We start from the raw sequence: 13,242 nt of genomic DNA on the forward strand, positions 1-13,242 counted from the left end.
CTGCCGTGTGCTCGCCTGAGGGGAGGCTGATCTGTATTAGAATGTGTTACTGTGCGTTGTGTTCGCTCACAGGCGAAGATTATGGACTGGTATAGGGTACCGATAGCACAGCCCGGCCGTCTTCAGGCAGCACAGTGCGTCAGTACATCATCAGTTAACCGTAAAGGTCATGAGTTGTGTAATGCTTGAGGGGCTCACCCAGAGCAGAGATGATGGGGAACGGGGCCAGTCCATCCCGTTTCGTTCCATATACGCCAATATGAGGTGTTTTAGAGGAGGCATGCCATGGGCCATAATCTCTCAGTATTGCTGTTTGGGACCACGAAACCAGGCTCTGTTGCAGTCGCAGAAGAAACCACCATTAACCAGCACTTAGAACCGCAAAGACAGATGGTACCACAAAGCAGAACTCAGTGCCGGCAACTGAGACTCAAGACAAATGACAGCGGAGCAGTGATGATGTCTCAGAGCAGAGTTTCAAAGGAAGAAGCCTTATGTGTTGCCATCCTTCATCAGCAATTTCAGCAGAGGCATCAAGCAATGGTTTCTGGAAACTCTTCTGGAAGTGCTCTCCTTTTTACATCAAAGATAAAGGTCCTTGCTAACATCATTAAACTGTTCTCACTATAAAAATAAAGGTTTAATAGATGAATTTTCACGCTAACTTTCTCTTTAGCCTAGTGAGCAGTTAGGAATTGTCAGGGAGGAAATGGATCAGAATAGCTCTGCATAGGTGGAGTACAAGTGTTCTCACACACAGTCACTGCAGAATAATCACAGCACTCTTACTCTGGAAGAAACTGAATTTGTATACATACTGAATATTCAAGTACTCTTAAATACTCTCCCTCTTCCAAAATAGTAACATCATGCAGAAAACTGCCTATATACTTACCAAACTAGATATTTTCATGCCTGCTGCTCACACAGTAATGTTTTCCTATCTTGAACTTAAACACAGAAGACTGTTGCCAGGCGTATATTTCTGGAAGAAGCTATTGTAGCTCATAGATGCAGATATAGGTGGCTTAAGTAACTTTTATAAATGTATTAAGAACACAGAAGGTTGAATACATAAGGAATTACTGGAATACTCTAACCATGAGTTTTGAATAGCCAAAGATCTGCATTTCCAGGAGGGATCAAACACCTTTTTTGTCAGATACTGCCACTGGCAATGGCAGTGGAAGGAGGCCTGAACCACAGGGAGAGAGGTGGTGGCTACCAGTGGCAGGGGCAAAGAACAGCTGCATACCACTTTGAAGTGGTCTGCATAGTGCCCTGCATATGCCTGAGTCTGAGACCTGATATAAAATAATAATCTCTATAGCATGGACAAAACTGTCTCCTTGATGCACACCATCTGTGTGGCATTCAGGAATGACTACATGCAGAGCTGCAAATTAACCAACAGTACAGCAGGAGTTTGCACTGCTCTGTAAGTCCCGTAAAATTTGCTACTGGATCTGTGTGATCCATACCTAGCAGGCTGAAGTCTTGATGCAGCATATGCGGGTGAGCAATGCCTGCTGGTAAAAAGTCTGTGGGCTAAAAAAGTGAATGAAACTGGAGTACGCATCCATACAAATAATTCCATATACTACTCTGAGAAGAGACGCTTAATTTAAAGCAGCGATGTAAAAGTCATCTTCTCTTTCAGAGACATGTAATTTCTTAAAGATTGTTACCAAAATATTTTAAATGTTCTGTCAGATGCAAAATGACCAGCTACTTCCAAAAAACAATCAAAACAGCCCTAAATGTTATTCGCCTCCTCCCTTAAAAAAGTGCTGCACTAGAGCTTTAATAGTTTCACACAAACAGTCCTCATTTCAGCCCTCTTTAAACCTTGTTTTTCTCTGCTTTTCTTTTCTTCAGCATTGCCTGGGAAGCTTTTTAAAAAGTAGGAAATGAGAAAGGTCATGTCAGAAGATATACTTCTGGATATATAGATTTTATATATATATCTCTCCAGATCAATAAGTGAAATTACTTATTTCATGTGTTTGGTTATTTGGCCTATAGGCAGTAAATCACAAGAATTCTGTGAGTGTTATGGTAGTTTCCAGTGCTTATAGCTGTAAGAGACACTGCAGCGTGACAGATGAGGTGCTGCGAGACATTATGGTGCCCATTACTGACTAGCATCAATAATGCGCATCACTGTCATAACTGCCAAGTCTCTGACAGTGCAAGTATTTTTGTTTAATGCAGCTATAAAAAAAATAGGTTTTTTAAATGCAGAAAAAAATATTTCCTGAGTTCAATCTTCCCAGATGGTATTAATCAAAACTTACAGCACTGGTGCTTCTGTTTTATTCTGTTAGTCATTTGAGAGTATAGGGATGGTATGAAGAACTAATAATGGCCAAACAACTCCAAAATTAATGACTACAAAATTGCATAAGAGATTTTTAAACCACATCATGCTTTTCCATCCATGAAACCAAAGAGGCCTTTGGTAGGAGCCCACATTGGTTCCTTACACCAGTCCAGGCTGTCATAGAAAACCTTTGTCAAAGCTGATGAGAACAAGGTCAAGGAAATGGCTGGACAGTTTACTAGAAGATGGAACATCAGTTGACACAAAATTGGTCTTCTTGACGTGACTTTAAAAAGCACCTAAGGTTTGTTTCCATTTCAGATATGTAAGGTCCCTGCAACTTGTAGACAAAAAGTGGGTATAGATTTAACTACATCAATAACCAAGGAATGAAACACTTAATAAGGCAATTATACACTGACTTAGAAATCTTCTCAAAGTGCACACTGAAAGCTAAGGGTTTTTTACAAGGTTTAAAGACTGACAGATTTGCAGTATTCAGTGTTGGATAGCATCAATCCCAGGAGAACTTCTCTGGAAACATTGCTATGTGATTTTTTTTTCCCCATTAACAAGTATCTTTCTGAGATTTGTTAATTAGCATGTCTTAATCTGCTTGATATCTACCTTGATGCCTTTCTGTAGCTCTAGTTTTCTAAACAGAATGTCATTTAGTGTTATGGAAAGACAATAATCCATTAAGTACAATGGCTCATTTTACGTCTGCAGGTATTTTTATCAACCAAAGCAGCAATCTCCTTAAGAAATGCTGTAAGGGCTATTGACTGGGCTTATGTTCCATACAACCGCTTTTTAGGCACTGAATCCTAAACAGCTGGGAGAAGACTCACCATCGCTAGCCCCTGTTCTCACAGGGCAGTTCAGCTTGCCAGACGTCTGCTGGAAACGAACCCAGCGGGGAGGAGGCCGCCGAGGGGTTCTTGGGGCGTGCGGCGGGGACCCCCCCAACAGCCGGTCAGTGCCAGCCAGGGAAGGCGCCCGCTGGACCTGTGGTGTGGGGACAGGGAAGGACCCGTGGGCGCTGTGACGGCTGCGGGATATGAAATGGTGGAGGGTTTGATTCTGGGAGAAGCAAGGGGGGGGTCAGCAGAGCTCCCGGAGGGCCGGCAGTGGCCTGCTGAGGGGCCGGGCTGGCAGAGCCCCTTGCGAGGCAGTCCTGAGGGGCACGGGGCACCAGGAGGGCTGGGTGGTCTTCCAGATGGAAACCTTCCAGGCACGGGAGCAGCCCGTCCCCTGCACTGGCGGGGAAGGAGGCCAGCCTGGCCGAATGGAGAGCTTTGGCTGGAGCTCTGGGATAAAGGAGAGTTTATGGCCTTTGGAAGAAGGGGCGGCAGGCCACTCAGGGGGACTGCAAGGAGAGGTTATGCAGGGAGAAATTAGAAGGGCCAAAGCCCAGCTAGAACTTAATCTGGCTATAAAAAGACAATAAAATACAAGTTTCTATAAATACATTAGCAGCCAAAGGAGGGCTAAAGAGAATCTCCATCCTTTATTGGATGTGGGGGGAAACAGTGACAGAGGATGAGGAAAAGGTTGAGGTAATTAGTGCCTTCTTTGCCTCAGTCTTTAAAAGTTAAAACCAGTCGTTCTCAGGGTACCCAGCCCCTGAGCTGGAAGACAGGGATGGGGAGCAGAATGAAGCCCCCACAACCCAAGGGGAAATGGTCAGTGACCTGCTCCACCGCTGAGACACACACCAGTCTATGGGGCCGAATGGGATCCACCCAAGGGCACTGAGGGAGCTGGCGGCAGCGCTCACCAAGCCGCTCTCTATCATTTATCATCAGTCCCATCCTGGCTGACTGGGGAGGCCCCAGCTGACTGGGAGTTACCAAATGTGATGCCCGTCTACAGGAGGGGCTGGAGCTTGTCAGCTGGGGAAAGTTATGGAGTAGCTCATCTTGAGTGCCATCACATGGCACATACAGGACACCCAGGTGATCAAGCACAGCCAGCGTGGGTTTGTGAAAGGCGGGTCCTGCTTGACTAACCTGATCTCCTTCTATGACAAGGTGACCTGCTTAGTGGATGAGGGAAAGGCTGTGCATGTTGTTTGCCTGGACTTTAGTAAAGCCTTTGACACCGTTTCCCACACCATTCTCCTGGAGAAAGTGGCTGCTCATGGCTTGGATAGCCATACTCTCTACGGGGTAAAAAACTGGTTGGGTGGCCGGGCCCAAAATGTTGGCTGGTGGGCAGCTGATGGTACAACAACATTCCCGCTAACAGTTTTCGCTAGTTATAGACTCTAGCAAAGGAATTGGTTTGGACTACTCTCTTGATTTATCTTTGTCAGAGCAGCTTATCTAATAGAACTTGTTAGCTTGCATACCTTATTCTTAATTGCATACGGCAAGTCTGGAAGCTGTACTGTGGCAGTGAAATTTTGCAGAGATGGTTTATTAACTTTTCACTTCAGCTCTAAAATCAAAACACCTTTTTTTTTATTCTGCAGAACTTGCATTTACAGATTTATGGAGGAAATCAAGACACAACAAAGGTTCGAGTTTCTAATCATTACCTTAGACCACTGGTGGTCTATCTGGAAGGTAGTGCAAGCTACCCTAGGAGGGCAATGTGGAATTAGGAGTAGGGACACCCCAGGAGGCAGAAGCCAGTGCAGCCTCTGACACTGCTGCCTTCACAGAAGTGATAAAGAAGGTACAGGGCAGGAGGGGAGAAATTTGAGGCACAGCACACTTCCGTGAGTTCAGTTTGTGAGAGCATCTTTGAGGGGCTGTTCCCATCCAGCATAACACAGAGCAGCAGCGACGCTGTAAGATGCAGGACAACTAGGTCAGAGCCCTGCTGAGAAGCAGGGGGAAGGAAACAAGACTTAAATACAATCTTTTCTTGCTTTTTGTCATCCTGGCTTCAACAGCAAGAGGGTTAGTCTCAATATCCAGCCTCTTTTAAATCTAATTAATTTGTCTTCCTTTATGGATCAAATTCTCCTTCCAAAAAACAGCAGGTGCAGTGAGACTTAAAATAACTCTTCAAATATGGAAGCTCTCAGATGTGTAATAGAAACACCTGGGGCAACACGTGGAGGTCTCCTCACAACTGTTACCCAGCCCTTGGTCAGACTGGTCAGACTCCTGTGAGCTAAATGGGATTTAGCACAGAATTACAGAGTACAACCAGGGAAGGAGTCTGAACTTAAATCATGTCCTGAGAACATGCTTTCCACTCTGACCTTGGGGTGGTGGTGTTTGGTTTTGGTGTACTTTTTTTTAATTTCTCCCCAAAACCTCAATGCGTCAGCTGAATGAAATATGTTTATGTTATAGCTGACTATAGGTGAAAGGTTGGCGTTTACAAGGAGACAGGGCTAATGATCTGAGCTATTTGAATTTTGCACCTGCTAAGCACACACATGTAGACATACTCCAGCCTTTTTCCTCACAGCAGACAGGTAGGAGCTAGGTCAGGATGGGAGCTGAGCAATGTAAGCTAATTAACAGTAATGTGTCAGCAAATGGAAAAAAAACAGTCAAATGATCACAATTTTAGAAAATAAGAAAACAAAGAAATCTTGGTTTGCTGCATTGAAACATTCTTTTATTTTAGCTGCACCAAAATGTTCTTTTAACATCAGTTACCTTTTTCTAAGAGGAAGAAATCTTAACTACAGGTCAAACCCAGAAGAGTCGGTTCTGTTTTTTCATGTAACTCTTAGACCCCATCAACTCTTCTGAAACATCTGGTTGTAATAACAGACAGCACTAGGAACTGCAACTAAGAACATGTAACTTACATTTCAGCTTTATGTTTCAGGTAAACGTGTCCCGCCCTGCCCTATTTATCTTGAAATTTGAGCAGGAGGCTTTGAGAAAGAAGAAGATACCTTCATCAATTGTTCCCACATAGTTCCGCTGAGCTGAAAGTGTTTTTCACATGGAAGTAGAACTTAATCAGGAAGCATCTAGGGCCTTTACACATCGAAAGGTCATTCCACCAAAAATAAACATAAAGACGCTGCCAGCTTGATGAAAGTTTAGTTCAAATGCCATTCAGAATTTGTCATCTATTTGTCAACTCTTAGTTTGCAACAAGAAAACACGCACGTATCCTAAAATAAAATTAAACCTTCTGTTATGTCACACTGTTCCTATTTGATCATAGTTTAAACTCTGAAAATACATTGGATGTGATCCCATGGCGCTAACAGGAGCAAAATGTGATCTGACAAAATCAGTGAGCTAAATACACAAATAGACTGATGCAGCTTTGCTTTCCTGAAGCTAACAAAAAGAAACTTTGAAGACTGTATCTCTGTCTTAACTGGAGCTGCTTTCAAAAACTAGGCTGTTCACAGCATCTTGATTTCTGTCATTAAACATAAAGCAAAAAATAATCTGAGAGAACATGATTCTCTGGACATTTAACAGAAGACATCTGCTTGATGAGCAGTGAGCGGAAGATGGACCAGGTCCCAATGCCCCTTTTGTTCACCTGCAGCTCTGGTAATCTTAACCGGAGGAGCCAATTCCGATACTCTTTTTTACTCAGGACTTCACAGAACATGAAGTTACAGGACTTAAGTTTCAACAAATTCTTGCCAGATGTACTGACACCTGTTACATTATTTTTCCAAACCAAACACATAGTTGCTGTAACTTCAATTGGTTGAAAATTTCCTACCCCCTGGACTACATAATAATTTTCCGACATCTGCTTATCACAGTTACCCCAAGCTTTGATTCTTGTGTTTGATTCTTGTTCAAGAGTTTATGATGCAGAACTGTATAAGATATACCTTTATTTGCCTGTTCAGAACCACAAGGAACGTTATTCCAAACTACTGACATAAGACATAATATTTTTTTAAATGTGTCCATTATGCATATTTTCTAATCACTCAACTTTTTTGTTCAATTATGGTAAATGATGATGAACAAGAATATTATACTAAGTTCCTGTGTCTTCTTTACACTCTCATTGACTGTGCAGTTAAAACACAATTTCCTGTCACATGAATACACTGTGCTATGAGTGTACAACCTTGCATCAAAAACTCTTAGGAAGATTTTGTTTCTAAGACTTTAGTCCTGGAACGGGCAGAAAGAGGAACCGTGTGCACAGACAGCTGCGTAGTATAAAAACAGGACAGGGATTCTGTGCAAAATTCACCTGGATATTCTTTGACTACTGAGCTTTAGGTATTTTCCTTCGGGAAATCTTCTAGCTACATTCATGTTAGAGAAGAAAGGAAAATCCGTAAGATGTATTTGTCTAGACACTGCTAGATTACAGTATTGCACACCAAGGGTGTATTCAGTACAAGGGCTCAGTCATGCAAGCTTCTATCTTTTATTTTAAACTGTTTATTACTCTACTGAGTCTTGCTGCCTGCTTGATATTGCTGTGGACTTGGTGTGCTCAGTTCCCTTTCTTGCAAGTTCTTCCTGGATGTTCAGATTTGGCATTGCTCCCAGTGAAGATGTGGAGCTAAAAAGCATGGTGAAGCATGCAGAACTTCAGTCTCAGGACTTGGTTCTGCTCCGGTTGATTAAAGCAGCAGAGGGTAAAGGCTTAATACATCATTTTCAAAGCAAAAATTTGTACCTAATGCAGGATGGACTTCAGCAAACACACAGATACAGAGCTAGCTTTTGGCATCTATTTCCATGTTTCGATGTCTTGAAAAGAAACTAATCAAATACACACGAAGCATACTCACCTTCTTACAGGAGATAACTTTACAAACACCATTAATATTAAAAATATGGCTGTGCTTGAGTTTGTCATAAGAAGGATTGTTTGGTCACTCTAGTCTCTCTTCCTCTCCCAAGCTCCTTTAACATCTCCACTGAGCAAAAAATACCATATTGTGTGGCACGGCTGATTAGCCAGCAACTAGCTGTTGAGTAGCTGGCTTCTACTCATCTTTCCTTTGCAGGAGATGTTCACATAGGTTTCTCTCTCTGCCCAGCTGTTGATGCCCATGGAGTGTATTGCGATGTAATTGCTTTTGAAACATTCTTCCTGCTCAAATTTATGGGAAAGTGGCCATGGATTCAAAGGACTGACTGACAGACAGGCAATAGGATTGCATCAACAGCTTTTCGTTGGAACCAGGCTGAAAAAGAAGCTACTTGAACCACAATCCAGTGACTGCCCTAAGCATGGGATTATTCTAGAACAATAGTCTAATTTTTCTAAACAAAGACAAAAAATTAAAGCTTTCCTTCACACTGAAAATCACCAACTATTAAGAAATCTCAAAATGTTTTCAGGGATGGAAGGAGAGAGCAGGGCAGCAGACCTGTTCTCTTGCTCACACACCTTGTCAAGGCAGAGTGTTTTGGCAGTTTGGGATTTGCTGAAGACTGGAAGTGATCTACTCCAGCTAATTGCCAGGCCATGATCCCAGCACCAGGGAACAAAAGGAGGGCTGTGCTGTCCTAAAATTTAGCAAGAATCTTTCCATGCCAGCATAATCCTCTGGAAATCAGATCCACTGGTACTGTGTTTTGCACCGTCTGTAATTTTTTTTGAGTAGAGGTGATATTTAAACCACAGATGAATACAGAATAAATTATGTTCAGCCAAAAATAAAATAAAATATGAGACTATAGGAAGATATAAGAACATTTGCAATATGCACTGAGAAACAAAAATCTAGTTTTCCAGTGCCCTGGACTATTTAGAAATACAAACACTGGGAAAGGAAAACAGCCTTGTTCTGGTTAAAATAAGCTGAAGATTAGAAACAATCTTTTTAGCTGCTACAGACCAGAATTTGGGGGGGGGGGGGGGGGGGGGGAAGGTTTTTCACCATTTACAATAACAGCAGTTCTGCAAACTAAGATAAGCAGCATCTAATCTTCTGTTTCAGAGAATTGATTAAGTTTGGAAAGTATCTCCCTACCGCTGCAAGGAACTACAGGGTTTATGCAGACTTTCAGTCTTCCTCTGAAACTTTGGAGATGCAGTTCTGACTCAGCCAGCTGAGCAGAAGCAGAGTCCCAGGTTTCCTACCTCTTTGCCTTATCAGGCATTACTGACCCTCGAGCGGGGATGGCAGAGGAAGATAATATGTGATCAAGAGCTGCAGATTACAGTCCTCTGTTCTAATTTAAGAAGGAAATTAGTTCAGATTAATCTGCAGGTTGTGGACTGCAGCATTGCGGAGATGTTTCATTCTCTGTCCCTGTTGCAGGGGCAGGATGCTGCAGGAAGCAAAGCTGATAGGTATAAGCGGTAATCACTGAGCCATCCTATCCAAATTCACATACAAACCAACATGAATCGGAGCTACTGCTAGAGATGGGATGTTTACCCAACTCCATTAGCAAGGAAAATAGAGTAAAATTGTTACAATGGGTAGGATTCACTCTTCTGGTCAGGGGAATTTTATAACTGCCTCTTCTGAATTTTGTTTTGGTTTTTTTTTCAGGAGTATGCGGACTAAGATTTTCTGCTTGGATTTCCTTACTGCTAAAGAATCTGTATTAAAATTCACCATGGAAAAACTCACTTTTTCATGAATATACCTATAAACATGATTTTGTATATAATTTCATCTTCTGAAGTTTATGGTGCAAGTGAAGATTTGTTCTGACTTGTTGGCTAGTTCAAAGCTCAGCACAGACTAGGTCCTCCATTAAAATAACATGTCTATTCTGTGCCACCCAGAAGTTTTAGTTTTACATGCTTACTTTTTTGCAGCATTGAGTTGATGTGTAGATGTCTATGTTGATCAGATACACTGATGCAACTAGTAATGCTGTCCAGAAACTCTCCACCTCACATCTGCCTGTCCTGCCGATATGACTGTTGAACCCCTGAACAATGGATTTCCTATGTAGATAAATGACAAAAATGGTAGTGCAGCCGTGGTGTAGCTTTGGTGGGTGCCAGGAGTGAGAGCGCAGACAGACGCAGCTCCCAAGAGAAAGGAGAGGGGAGGCACCAACGCTTCTTCCAACCCTTCTCAACCGTTCTTACCAGTGAGCCAGCCTTGAGCAGCCAGCTACACTCCTGGAAATGGAGATGTTGCAGTCCTGGCATGGACCCAAAGAGCTCTTTGGCTAGGAAACGCTAGCACTTCCAAAGCTGAATTCCCAGGCAGACACTGCTCCAAGAGAGCCAGAAGGAGCAAAGACTGAAGGACATGCATTTGTTTATTTTTTCCTCTTAGCCTACTGCCTCCTTTGAGACTCCAGTGTGCGAGGGAGAGAGACAGAGATGCTAACAGCTGTGCATCCATTTCCTCAGTTCAAGGGAATAAAAATATGTTGAAGGGATGATTAGGGAAAGAGCACCAATATCGTTAAATCAGTTGGAGTATCCACAGAAAGTGGAGAAATGCTTCTGCCTCCACATGTGCCATATACTGCTACTGCTTATAAAAGGATCCACTTGTGAAAGAGGGTTTTCAAGTTCCCTTTCCAGTTGTTTTTTCACAGCCTCTGTACTATGCCTGCTATTGGGCACACTCAGCTCTGGAAATGGATCTTTTTTTGGACTGAGATTTGCTAAATCTTGCTAACCTTGAAAAAGTAACCCAGATGTCCCGATTTGGGTCACTGCAGCCCTGAGTAGAGCAGAGCAGTTCATCCACTAGGTGGAAGCCTGGAAATACTAATGGATGATGGCCACTGCTGCAATTAAAAGAGCTGGCTGAGATTGACTCTAATTCATTCTCCTGATTTCTAACGAAGTAAGATAAGGTTATCCTGCTCCCGGGGTAGACTCAGACACCTCTTACACCAGAGCTCTCTCCTTAGGCTTCTGTTTGACTGACTCAGGAAGAACAGGGAACGGTCAACCAACAACGCTTACTTCGTAAATACTAATTTAGCTTACATGTACCATTCATAACATATTAGGAAAATGGCAGAAATTAGAGCTGCTTTCACTGAGCTCACAGCCAGATTTTCTCCCTGATTTAAGGCAAGTTGCATTCCAGATGGAAATAAAAAGGGGGGTGGGTGTAAGTTTTGTACTGGACTTATCTTCTGGAGGGATTTTTAGGTTAAAAAATCTGAAATTTGGAAATCTGAATATGTTGTTTGTGAATACCTAGATTTAGTGTAGTTGCACTGTGATTGCAACAGGTACATTTAAAAAGCTTTGTTGCATTTAGACAGTACACTTAGTGCTCTATTTTCTCATTAATGTTTTGCATTTTCTATTTGAGTTCATAGGAACTACATTTATCTATGAAATAATTCTCATATTATTACTGTAGCTCCAATAAGCAGATGATATGACCAAGCTATATGAACCACACAATGTCTGTCCCAGTACAGCACTGTGAGATAAGACCATTTGTGGATGGCTGTCTACTACATCAGCAGTTACACTAAATTATACACCAAACAAACATTGAAAATCAAGTCAAAAGTGGTCTGTAGCCTCCATGGCAGATTTGTACAGGATTATCAATCATTTTGCATCTTTAATGTTCTGAAATATGGAGCTCGATTGTATCAGTGGCTTTTTTTTGTACTGTTGATACAAGCAAATCCACAGTTCTGAACAACTGTGAAGCCAAACATCTTCGCTTCTCTGGTTATGGTTAGCAGAGAACCCATAGGTGAAACCTTTTTGCTTTTAGCTGAAATGGTTCGTATACCTGGAGCAGGATATTCAAAATGCAACCGGAGGAGTTCTGGGCTATTCAGTATTGATACTCTGGATTTGGATGAAACATCAGGCAATGGAAATCACGCTGGTGAAATTCATCACATTTCTTGAATCTGAAGATTGAGAAACTCTGTGTGCTTGCTGCATTTATTAACAGAGCTTTCATATGACTCAATCTTAACTGCATCCAGCAGAGAACTTGGACTGATGCCTGCTTAGAAATACAGCACTAGACATGTGCCATATGCATCACTTGCCCACAGGTTCATCAATAACAGCTTTCTAAAACACCCGATCCTGAACAAGCACTTCAACGTTCAGCAAGTCCTGAACAGCAGCACCTTTTCTGTTCGGGTGATCTGCTAAATTGCCACGGATTCTCAGGAGGTAGAAAGCCAATTCAGAGCTTACTGCAAGACGTTTCCTGACAGACCAGAGATTTCTACTTGTTCATACAACGAGTAACAATCATATTGTTACAACAGTGCTGCTTCATACAACTTGAGCTAGAGCTGGAGTGCATCTACGAAGGAGCTCTCTTGCAGCAGGACAGTCCACACAAACATGCCTGACCATCTTAGACAGATCTGTAATGAGAGACCTCGTGTGAACTGTAGATGAAGGAGATCACCTATGCAGACATCTACTGATCCATCCGCAAAGGGAGGTCCGGCAGCACACAGTGACTCCCCAGGGCAGTCCATCCTCTGTCTAGCTAATACACTGTCCTGAGATTTCTGGAAAACAGCCATACCTACAACTCAAGTAACCACAGGCCATTGTGTAACTCAGAAGCTGAGGCTTTTCTCCACAGTTCTAAAGTTAAAATTGAGAAACAGTGCAACTGATAGCTTGAGGAAGGAATGTCTTTGCTTTGCTTTGGGGTCCTGGGTTATTCCTTGGAAATCCAGTTGTGCATACAAGCCTAATAGCTTTCTAGCTGGTTTACCTAGAATCAGCCCATGTTCAAGAGAAACAAACATGTGAAAACCCTGTAGATTTTACTAATCCTGGGTAACTGCAATTACACAGTTTCTAGTTGTATTAGAACACTGGAGCAAATGCCTAGATTGGTATTCCTCGGTGTGCAAATCACAGTGCAGACAGCACCTGGAGAAATGAGGAGTACTGTGGTTGCACCTATATGAAGATGACAAAAAATAGCAAATGCTTCGTGGTTGTTTTTCCTTCTGAAATGGAATATATAGACCTTTAGCTTCCAGTCTCATCTGAGATTAGCCAGACACAACAGAGACCTACTTATCTTAATAACAAATTGTCCTGAACCCAAGATTTTTGCT

This window comes from Falco rusticolus, chromosome 9 (genome assembly GCF_015220075.1).
Source record: "Falco rusticolus isolate bFalRus1 chromosome 9, bFalRus1.pri, whole genome shotgun sequence".
NCBI classification, from domain to species: Eukaryota; Metazoa; Chordata; class Aves; order Falconiformes; family Falconidae; genus Falco; species Falco rusticolus.